We start from the raw sequence: 8524 nt of genomic DNA, 5'->3' as shown, positions 1-8524 counted from the left end.
TACCTGCATGATTGAGCATGCATCCACACATAGAGCATAGGGCACACATCAGGAATACCTGTTCAGTCAATCAAATTAATTAATCAACTTGATGCTTCATTCAGTGCGTGGCTCTGTAGCCCGCAGATGTGTTAAATGATGTAAATACAAGCGTTTCACCCACATTTGCGACAATCTAATACAGCAGCAACAGTGATGATGACTCTGGCACAATTAAACGCACTCGGAGTCTGTTTACACACTGCGAAGAGCAAAGAGGCAGCCAATAAAAATGTACATGGGCCATTAAACTCCTAGCCACAGACCTGAGGGTTGTTAGGTTGGACACCGGATTATTAATATTAATTAATGTCTGCTCCATCATAACATTTGTTTTCAGTAGCACTAAAACTCGGCCCCTATTAACACCAGAAAGCCTTTGAGGGAGACAGAGGAAAGATCATTTTATTATGCCATAGATTTCATATATATTTCTTATTTTATTTAACTTTGACTGTACTTGAGATTATTTATATATTTTTTGCATTTCAGAAATTATTCAAAAAAGAAATTTCAATATGACATGTAGGGTTTAGTTGGGATGTTTTGACTGCATGTTTAACTGAATGTTGTATGCAGTTAAACAGTTTTTTTCCTCTTTTGAATATTTATTATTTCTCATTAATAAGACAAAATTATTTATATTATTTCTTATTCAATGAATCGTTTGATTACTCAGTTACTAAAATAATCGATAGCTGCAGCTCTACACATTGAATCAGTAAATTTACATTTCAAAATGTAACACTTTGATTCGTGGGCACTGATTTTTATAATAAAAGCACAGCTGCTTAAGACTGAATTTCTTTTGTGTTTGAACTTTAATCAATGAGTTCTGTGAATCATTTGTGATTCACTGAACCCATTTGTCGTTTTTGGGTGCCATAACTGCAACTGACCTCTGGTATGATCTGTCTTTGAGGCTTTGAATCAGGAAGAAGCCTCAAATGCTTCATATGACTTCATCCACTCATCTCTACATGCATGGGTCACCAGGCAAGTTTTAGCAGGTATGCTTGAATCTATAAGACATTTTTATGGTTTTAATTTAAATTTTATTTTTTTTTATTTTTTTATCTATGAATTTAAATGTTTTCATTTTCAATAATTGGGTCCTTTCATTTTATATCATCAATTTCTTGATTATTTTCTATTAAACCTGCCCCAATTTGTAAAATAAATAAATGATGTTTCATTGGTTTAAACATGTATAATGATTACCATGAAATTTCAGCTTTGGTTAGCAAATATTTTCTAGATCTATATTTCAAAAAAACCACAGTTGACCCACTTTCAGGCCATTTTCTTTCTGCACACATCGTGCCCCACGCATCTATTCTAGTTATAATAATTGTGTTCAATAGATTTGCTCCTTAATTTAGTTTAACCTTAATTATCAGACTCTTCCAGGGCACTAGGTCTCAAAATGGTAGGCAGAACAAGCCTTAAAGGGGAAAACTAGCACATACAGCAGGTAAAATAAATATAGAAAACATCAATAACTTTCTAAGTAAATATATTTATATAAGTGCTACTGACATGAAATTCTCACCAGACGTCATCCAATCCACACATGCAAAGAAATCCAACCATAGATGTCCATGTGTGTGTAATAATCAGAAATGATACAGGGAAAAAGTATTGAACACACTTACTGAAATATATTTACTACTTTGTACAAATACTTTACTTTGTACTTTGTATAAAAGCCTTTGTTGGTGATGACAGCTTCGAGATGCCTCCTGTATGGATAAACTAGTTGCATGCATTACTCACATGTGATTTTGTCCCATTTTTCCACACAAACAATATTCAAATCCTGAAGATTCCCTTCTATAAATTCAAAGCTTTAGTTCTTTCCACAACAGTTCACTTGCATTTAGGTCACGTGATTGGCTGGGCCAGTTTGAACATTGTCTTCATCATCAGAATACTTTTTTAATCCCTGAAAAAATTATGTGCTCAATGTTGCTCTAAGGTAGTAAGAACAGTAACTAACTAAAACAAATGAAAAATTGGAATACATTACAAAGTTACAAAATATAATGAAATAGCTCTAATAGCTACAAATAGCTCCAGTTATAAATATCCCAGCAGTACACAACATTGAGGTGGCCCTCTGTATGTGCTATCCTCGCCCTGAGTTTTCTAGTTTTCACCAGCTAGACAACGAGATAACGATGCTCCAATAAACAGACTTATTTTCCTTTTTTGTGCTGATTTATTGAAGAATGTCCTCGACTGTTGCCTTCTCTTTGACGTCGTAAAACTGAAAACATGTCTGTTTGGAAATGGGCTCTGTAAATAAACTTGACCTTGACCTTATTGTCACTCATACTTATGGACAAATCTCGACCAAAGCAACAATATTTTAAGGTCCATATCAGCTTAAAACAGTAATACTTTGGCATTATGTTCAGCCATCTTGGATTTTCCGCTTCCTTTATTTGTCTTTTTCCAAAGTAATCAAAACAATATTACAAAGCAGCCACCAGAGGGAACTCTGGCAGTTTATAAAACTGTATAGTCCAGTCTAATTTATAAAAGGCAGAACACTGTACTTTGTTATTTTCTCAGTAGAAGATGTGCAGATAGTAAGGGAGTGACAGTGGAGTACACGACTCTCAACCTGCTGCCCATGCATGCACCATCATAGCCACCATCAGCCTCGCCACTCATAGCTCATAAGTGTGACTGTGAGTGCAAATGGTTGTCTGTCTCTCTGTGTTAGCCCTGCGATACACTGGTGACCTGTCCAGATTGTTGGATCAATTAAATTAAATTCAGTTTGACTTAACCGCAGTAAATAAGTTGATCCATCATTAACTAATTAAGTTTGTCCAATTTTACATTAAGTTCAAATAACAGAACTGCATAATGCTAAAATAAAGCAATTTATTTTTAACCAATAAAAATCCTTTTCATTATTTTTTATGTTCATTTAAATTTTTGAGCGTAGTACCTTATAAATCCCTCTCAGAGTGCTAGCTTACTTGTAGTTTGTAGGATATTTAAAAGTAGAATGGGAGGCAGAACCTTCAGAAGCTTTAATCCCCCTATTCTGTGGAAACATCTCCCAGTTTGGCTTTGGGAGACACTGAAAAAAGGGATTGGCCATCTCTTGGATTTATGTAAGCATCTTGCGTGTATTCAACACAATTGCCTCATGCTTTAAAGTTAAGTGTAACTGTATAGTGTATAAACTACATGATATGCAGAGAAGGTATATTAAATTGTTCATATAATGTTTGAGGGAATTAAGTCAATAATATACCAATGTTAAATCTGACACTGCACGTGATTTCATTTTGCGCGCTTTGGATCATGGTTTGAGGGAGGCATCCATCTCAGTCAAGTTGAGCAGCCGCCTCTAGTTTTGTTACCGAAAAAAGGAAATTGAATGGTTGTTACGTTTACAAAAGTCTAACTTGTCATTTGTAAAGTGTAACAAAATAATTTCATGTTTCTATGGTGAACATAATTAAATCATGTAGTATCTGTATGAAATTCAATAACTTAATTTGTACTTGTTGAGATGACATGAAATATTCTAGTAAGAGTGGTTAGTTTCTGGACATGAAATTCACAAAATCACATGAGATTTCAAACTGCAGGTAAATCACTGGAGTTATAAGAGGCAGACAACTACACACACACCACGTGTATGCTATTTATTGTGGTCCTGGGTTCAAATGTTAACTAGACTCTGGACTTTGTTGAACATTATGTAATATGAAGACAACATGTAGTATTTAAGTGACCAAGTAGTATTGGGGTAAAAGTTAATGAATAGTGTTGGAATAAAATGACAAAATTGTGAAGGATTAAAATATTCCAAGAGCTCAACTTACTTCATCTAAACATTTTTCAATCACGTTTCATCAACACAAAATGCACAGGTTATTGAATATGAATAAGTTGTGTTGGTTTAACTAAGTTGTTTAAGTTTCCGCCAAAGCAAAGCAATTGTGTGCAACCAATGTCCACTATTGAATTAAGTAAATCCAACATGTTCTTTTTTTCACTGCAGGGGCCCTCTCTAGTTTTAAGATTAGGCTTAAAACGTTGCTTTTTGATAAAGCATATATAGTAAGAACTGGATCAGGTGACCCTGAATCCTCCCTTAATTACACTGCAATTGGCCTAGGTTGTGGCTTCCCTTTGATGCACTTAGTATTTCTTCTTTACTCATCTTTTTTCACTATGTTTTTATACACCTCTCTGAATTTAATCTTTAGTTATTATTAATCTCTGGCTCTCTTTCACAGTGTGTCTTTTATCTAGTCTTCCTCCCATCACCTCCACCTGGTCGCAGCAGATAGCTGCCCCTCCCTGAAAATGGTGCGGAGATTTCTTCCTGTTAAAAGTTTTCCTTCCCACTGTTGTCAAATGCTTGCTCAAAGGGCTCCTTTAACTGTTAGGGTTGTATCCTTATTATTGAAGGGTCTTTACCTTACAGTATTAGGTATTGTAAGGTAATTGTAAGGTCACCTTGAGATGACTGTTGTTGTGATTTGGCGTTTTATAAATAAAATTGAAAATTAAATGTCATCAGGGGAGGAATGAAAGGGGGAAGGGTAGATTGTTTTTGTCTGAATACAATGGGATGGTTAGCACTGTTGCCTCCAGGTCCTGAATTCAATTCCAGCGTCAGGGAAAGGATGGATTTGCATGCGCTCCTTGTGTCTATGTGGGGTCTTTCTGGGTACTCGGCTTCCTCCCACAGTCACCATATGTGCAGAAAGTGGGGTTAGATAAATGGTGATTCTAAAGTGGCCGCACCATAGGTGTGAGTGAATGGTTGTCTGTCTCTTTGTGTTTGCCCTGCAACAGACTGGCGATCTGTCCGGGGTGTACCCTGCCTCTCGTCCTCTGCCATCTGGGACAGGCTTGCTAAGTTGTGTAGGAGGAAGAAGATGGATGAATGGATATTGTGTTGTGTGTAGATGAAGATCAGATCAAACAGATTGTTGCATGTCCAAAATGATTTTGTTAACCTGTGTATATGCAATCCATCCCTCCATCCTTCTCCTTCCCCATACCCAATTCAGGGTTTTCGTGAGGCTGGTCATAGAATGTGAGACAGCCTACACCTTGGGCAAAAGTGTTTCTTTATGAATAACTCCCCTTTAGACAGTTTAGTAAAAAAGTTTTGCAACTGGTTTTCCTCAGTATTCATCTTTTCGCTTACCCTCCCCATGTTGTTAAAAGGGGGAGGGGGAAGTACACTCAACCCCGCCACACACACTGCTGATGTCAGACTCCAGTCATGTCGACCCTCCTCAGGATCAACGATACCATCATGTTCATGGCGTTTCTTCAGAGCCGTGAGTAAAAGTAGCTTTAGTGCCGCATGTGTCCTCTCTTCTCTCTAATTTCCGATATTGTGCGTGTTGCTGCAATCTACTGTATCTGCTGTCCTGTTATGTTACCGGCTAAAACATGTCTGCATTTCGAAACGGGTCAGGATGACATGCTTTAGTGGCGCAACGGAGGATGCTCTCGGGGAAAAGCATCAGCAACACCGTTGTAGCGATTTTTTTAAAAACACACATTAATTTATTGTTACATCACAGAAAGATTATTTTCTTTTTTACCCGGCTCGACAATAGCGCTTTGTATAGATTGCAATATCCCCCTGCAATATAAGCATGGATAGAGAAATATAATGACATACACTTGACACAGTGAGACTGTGTGTTTTTGCGTGTGTGACTATTTGCAGTTATGACTAAAGGAGCAATGGAGATGCGAGGCTTTATCAATCGCATTAGACGTGTTGCCTTCATGTGCTGTCGGGTTTTGGACACTTTGTCAATACCTTAGCTAATTTCCTCTTAGAGTGTAAGGGGGGGAGGGGGGAGGGCTTTTCGGAAATGTGCAAATCACATATCGTGCTATTCACACAATAACGTTAGTACAGACATGACCCTACTTTTGAAATCGCTTTTGAAATGAGCTGAGGTGGCCTATTTATAACTCAGACAAACTGATCATATAAATGGACTGGTTATTATATAGCACTTTTCTACATCATTTATACAACACGACTCATTCATCCATTCACACATATTCTACAGGTGCTAGTAAGTGCTTTCTATCTAACATTTACACGCATTCATTCTCCAGTGAATACATCAGAGAGCAACTTGGTGTTCAGTGTGTGAGGATACTTATGCATGCAGACTGGAGCAGTGAGGATGGACCACTAACCTTCTTATTAGTAGATCACCTACGCTACAGCCAAAATAGTATAATACTGTTCTTCCCCAAAACTAATAATCCACTGCATATGAGCACTGTAATAGCTTACCAAATAGAATACATTGAAGCTTAAATTAATATAAAATTTCAGAAAAAGATTAAATGTGCTCTCACAGCATTGAGTGTTCATCTATTACTGAATGTATAAAATTGCTGGACTAAAATCATCAATCACATTATAGCTAATAATCAAACAGTTTTGTTGTGACACTTGCATGATCAGTTCTTGAATTTTCTGCATAATGATGCATAGCAAAGCATGACTTAAATGTGCCTTTTCTGTGCACACTTGGATGGTCATGCTTTAAAAAAGAGAATGGTCTAAAATAGAGACCTAGTTATATGAGCAGTGCTTACATAACCTAGAGATGGTTATGTGAGAAAATCCCAGTAGATCAGCAGTTTCTGAAATACTCACTGATGCCAGACTAGCCCGTTTGGCACCAATGACCAAGCCACATGCAATTTCACTTAAATCACCTTTTTTTCCCCCTGTTCTGATACTAAGGCTGGACTTTAGTCATTGTGATCACATCTACATGCCTAATTGCACTGAGTTGCTGACATGTGATTGGCTAATATTTGCAATAAGCAGTTCAACAGGTATACCTAATAAATTGTCTGGTGAGTGCATACAGTGGGTAAAATAAGTATTGAACACATTACCAATTTTTTAAGAAAATATATTTCTAAAAGTGCTACTGACATGAAATTCTCATCAAATGTCTCAACCCATCAAATCCACACATGCAAATAAATCAAACCATATAAGTACATAATTAAATTATGTGTACTAATGATGCAGACACAGGGAAAAGTTTTCAGGATTCAGGTCAGGTGATTGGCTGGGCTAGTCTAGGAGGTTTACTTTCTTTCTCTATAAGCAATTGAGCGTTTCCTTGGCTGTGTGTTTGGGATTGTTGTTTTGCTGACACGTCCCTCGTTTCACCTTCATCATCCTGGTAGGTGGCAGTGGATTTTTTTTTATCAAAAATGTCTCAGAACGTCTTTCCATTCATCTTTCCTTCAATTATATGAACCCTCCCAATGCTGAATGCCAAAAAACAGCCACATACCATGCTGTTCCTACCTCCAAACTTCACTGTTGATATGGTGTTTTTGGGGCGATATGCAGTCCGTTTTTACCTCCAAACATAGTGTGTATTATGGCATCCAAATACTGTTTTGGTCTTAATTAATCAGGCTATATCCTGGCAGTATTTCACAGGCTTGTCTAAATGTTGGTCAGCAAACTGTAAACGCGGTGTGGTGAGCGTCCATACATGGTTGAGCGCATTACTTATTGCTTTCTTTCAACCAATTCTACCTGCTGATTTCAGGTCTTTCTGTAGCTCTCCACAACTGGTCCTTGGCTCTTGGACAACTCTTCTGATAATTCTTTTCACTGCCTTCCTGAAATCTTGCGGGGATCACCTGGTCGTGGCCTGCTTATGGTAAAATTATGTTCTTACCAATTCTAGATTATGGCTCCAACAGTGCTCACTGGCACATTCAGTAGTTTAGGAATTCTTCTGTGGCAAATCCCATCAAGATGTTTTGCAACAATAAGGTTGCAATGGTCTTGAGAGAGCTCATTGGTTTTTACCCATCATGAGATGTTTCTTGGTAATGAGACACATTTTTTAAAATAGGTCAGTTGGGACTGAATCAGCTGACATTAATTCCTGTTTTATTTTGACAGTCTCTTTGTACTGTGTGTTCAATTTTGCTTTCTCTGTCCTGTTAGTTCATCGTTTAATTATCCTGTGTGTATTTTAGTCTCCCCCTGCTTGTTGTTGCGTCATCCCTGTTTGCTGTGTGGTTCCCTGTACCCTATACCTTCCATGTTTTCTAGTTCCCAGTTCCTAATTTCTCCCTCGTTAGAGTTTTTTAGTGATGTTCCGTTTGAAGCGGAGGCTCCGGTGCAAAAAACAAAAACCAACACACTGCTTCTGAAGCAGTGTCGAGGCTTGGTTCGGCTAACTCGAGTCACATGATCAGTGATGTGTGAAGTTTCATTTGGTACGTCTCTGCTTCAATACCTGTTTCCATGGTTTATAATGAAGGGAATCATTGGCAGGATTTGTGCTGTGTTGTTGTGATTTTGTGTAAGAGAGCGAAGTGTGTGACATATTGAGAGACATGGAGCCAGCAAGGAAGAGAGGACATTCTGCCTATTCCTAAAGAAAAAATAAATAGAACAGTCTTATGTGTTGTTTTT

The 8524-nt window shown here is 37.6% G+C and overlaps 1 protein-coding gene across 3 annotated transcripts in view; it reads left to right on the top strand.

Annotated features, from left to right (window-relative positions):
- Positions 1 to 5283: 5283 nt before the first annotated feature.
- Positions 5284 to 8524, top strand: part of LOC102785547 (TANK-binding kinase 1-binding protein 1-like) — a 41917-nt gene continuing 38676 nt past the window's right edge. For all 3 annotated transcript variants that reach the window (XM_006805015.2, XM_006805014.2, XM_087840231.1), the window contains exon 1: positions 5284 to 5366. The gene's annotated coding sequence lies outside the window, so the exon portion shown is untranslated. The remainder of the gene's footprint in view (positions 5367 to 8524) is intronic.

Source organism: Neolamprologus brichardi, chromosome 4, assembly GCF_056152115.1.
Source record: "Neolamprologus brichardi isolate AB-2024 chromosome 4, ASM5615211v1, whole genome shotgun sequence".
NCBI lineage: Eukaryota > Metazoa > Chordata > Actinopteri > Cichliformes > Cichlidae > Neolamprologus > Neolamprologus brichardi.
The sequence above is the reverse complement of the archived record's forward strand: the minus strand, read 5'-3'. Positions and strand labels throughout refer to the sequence as shown.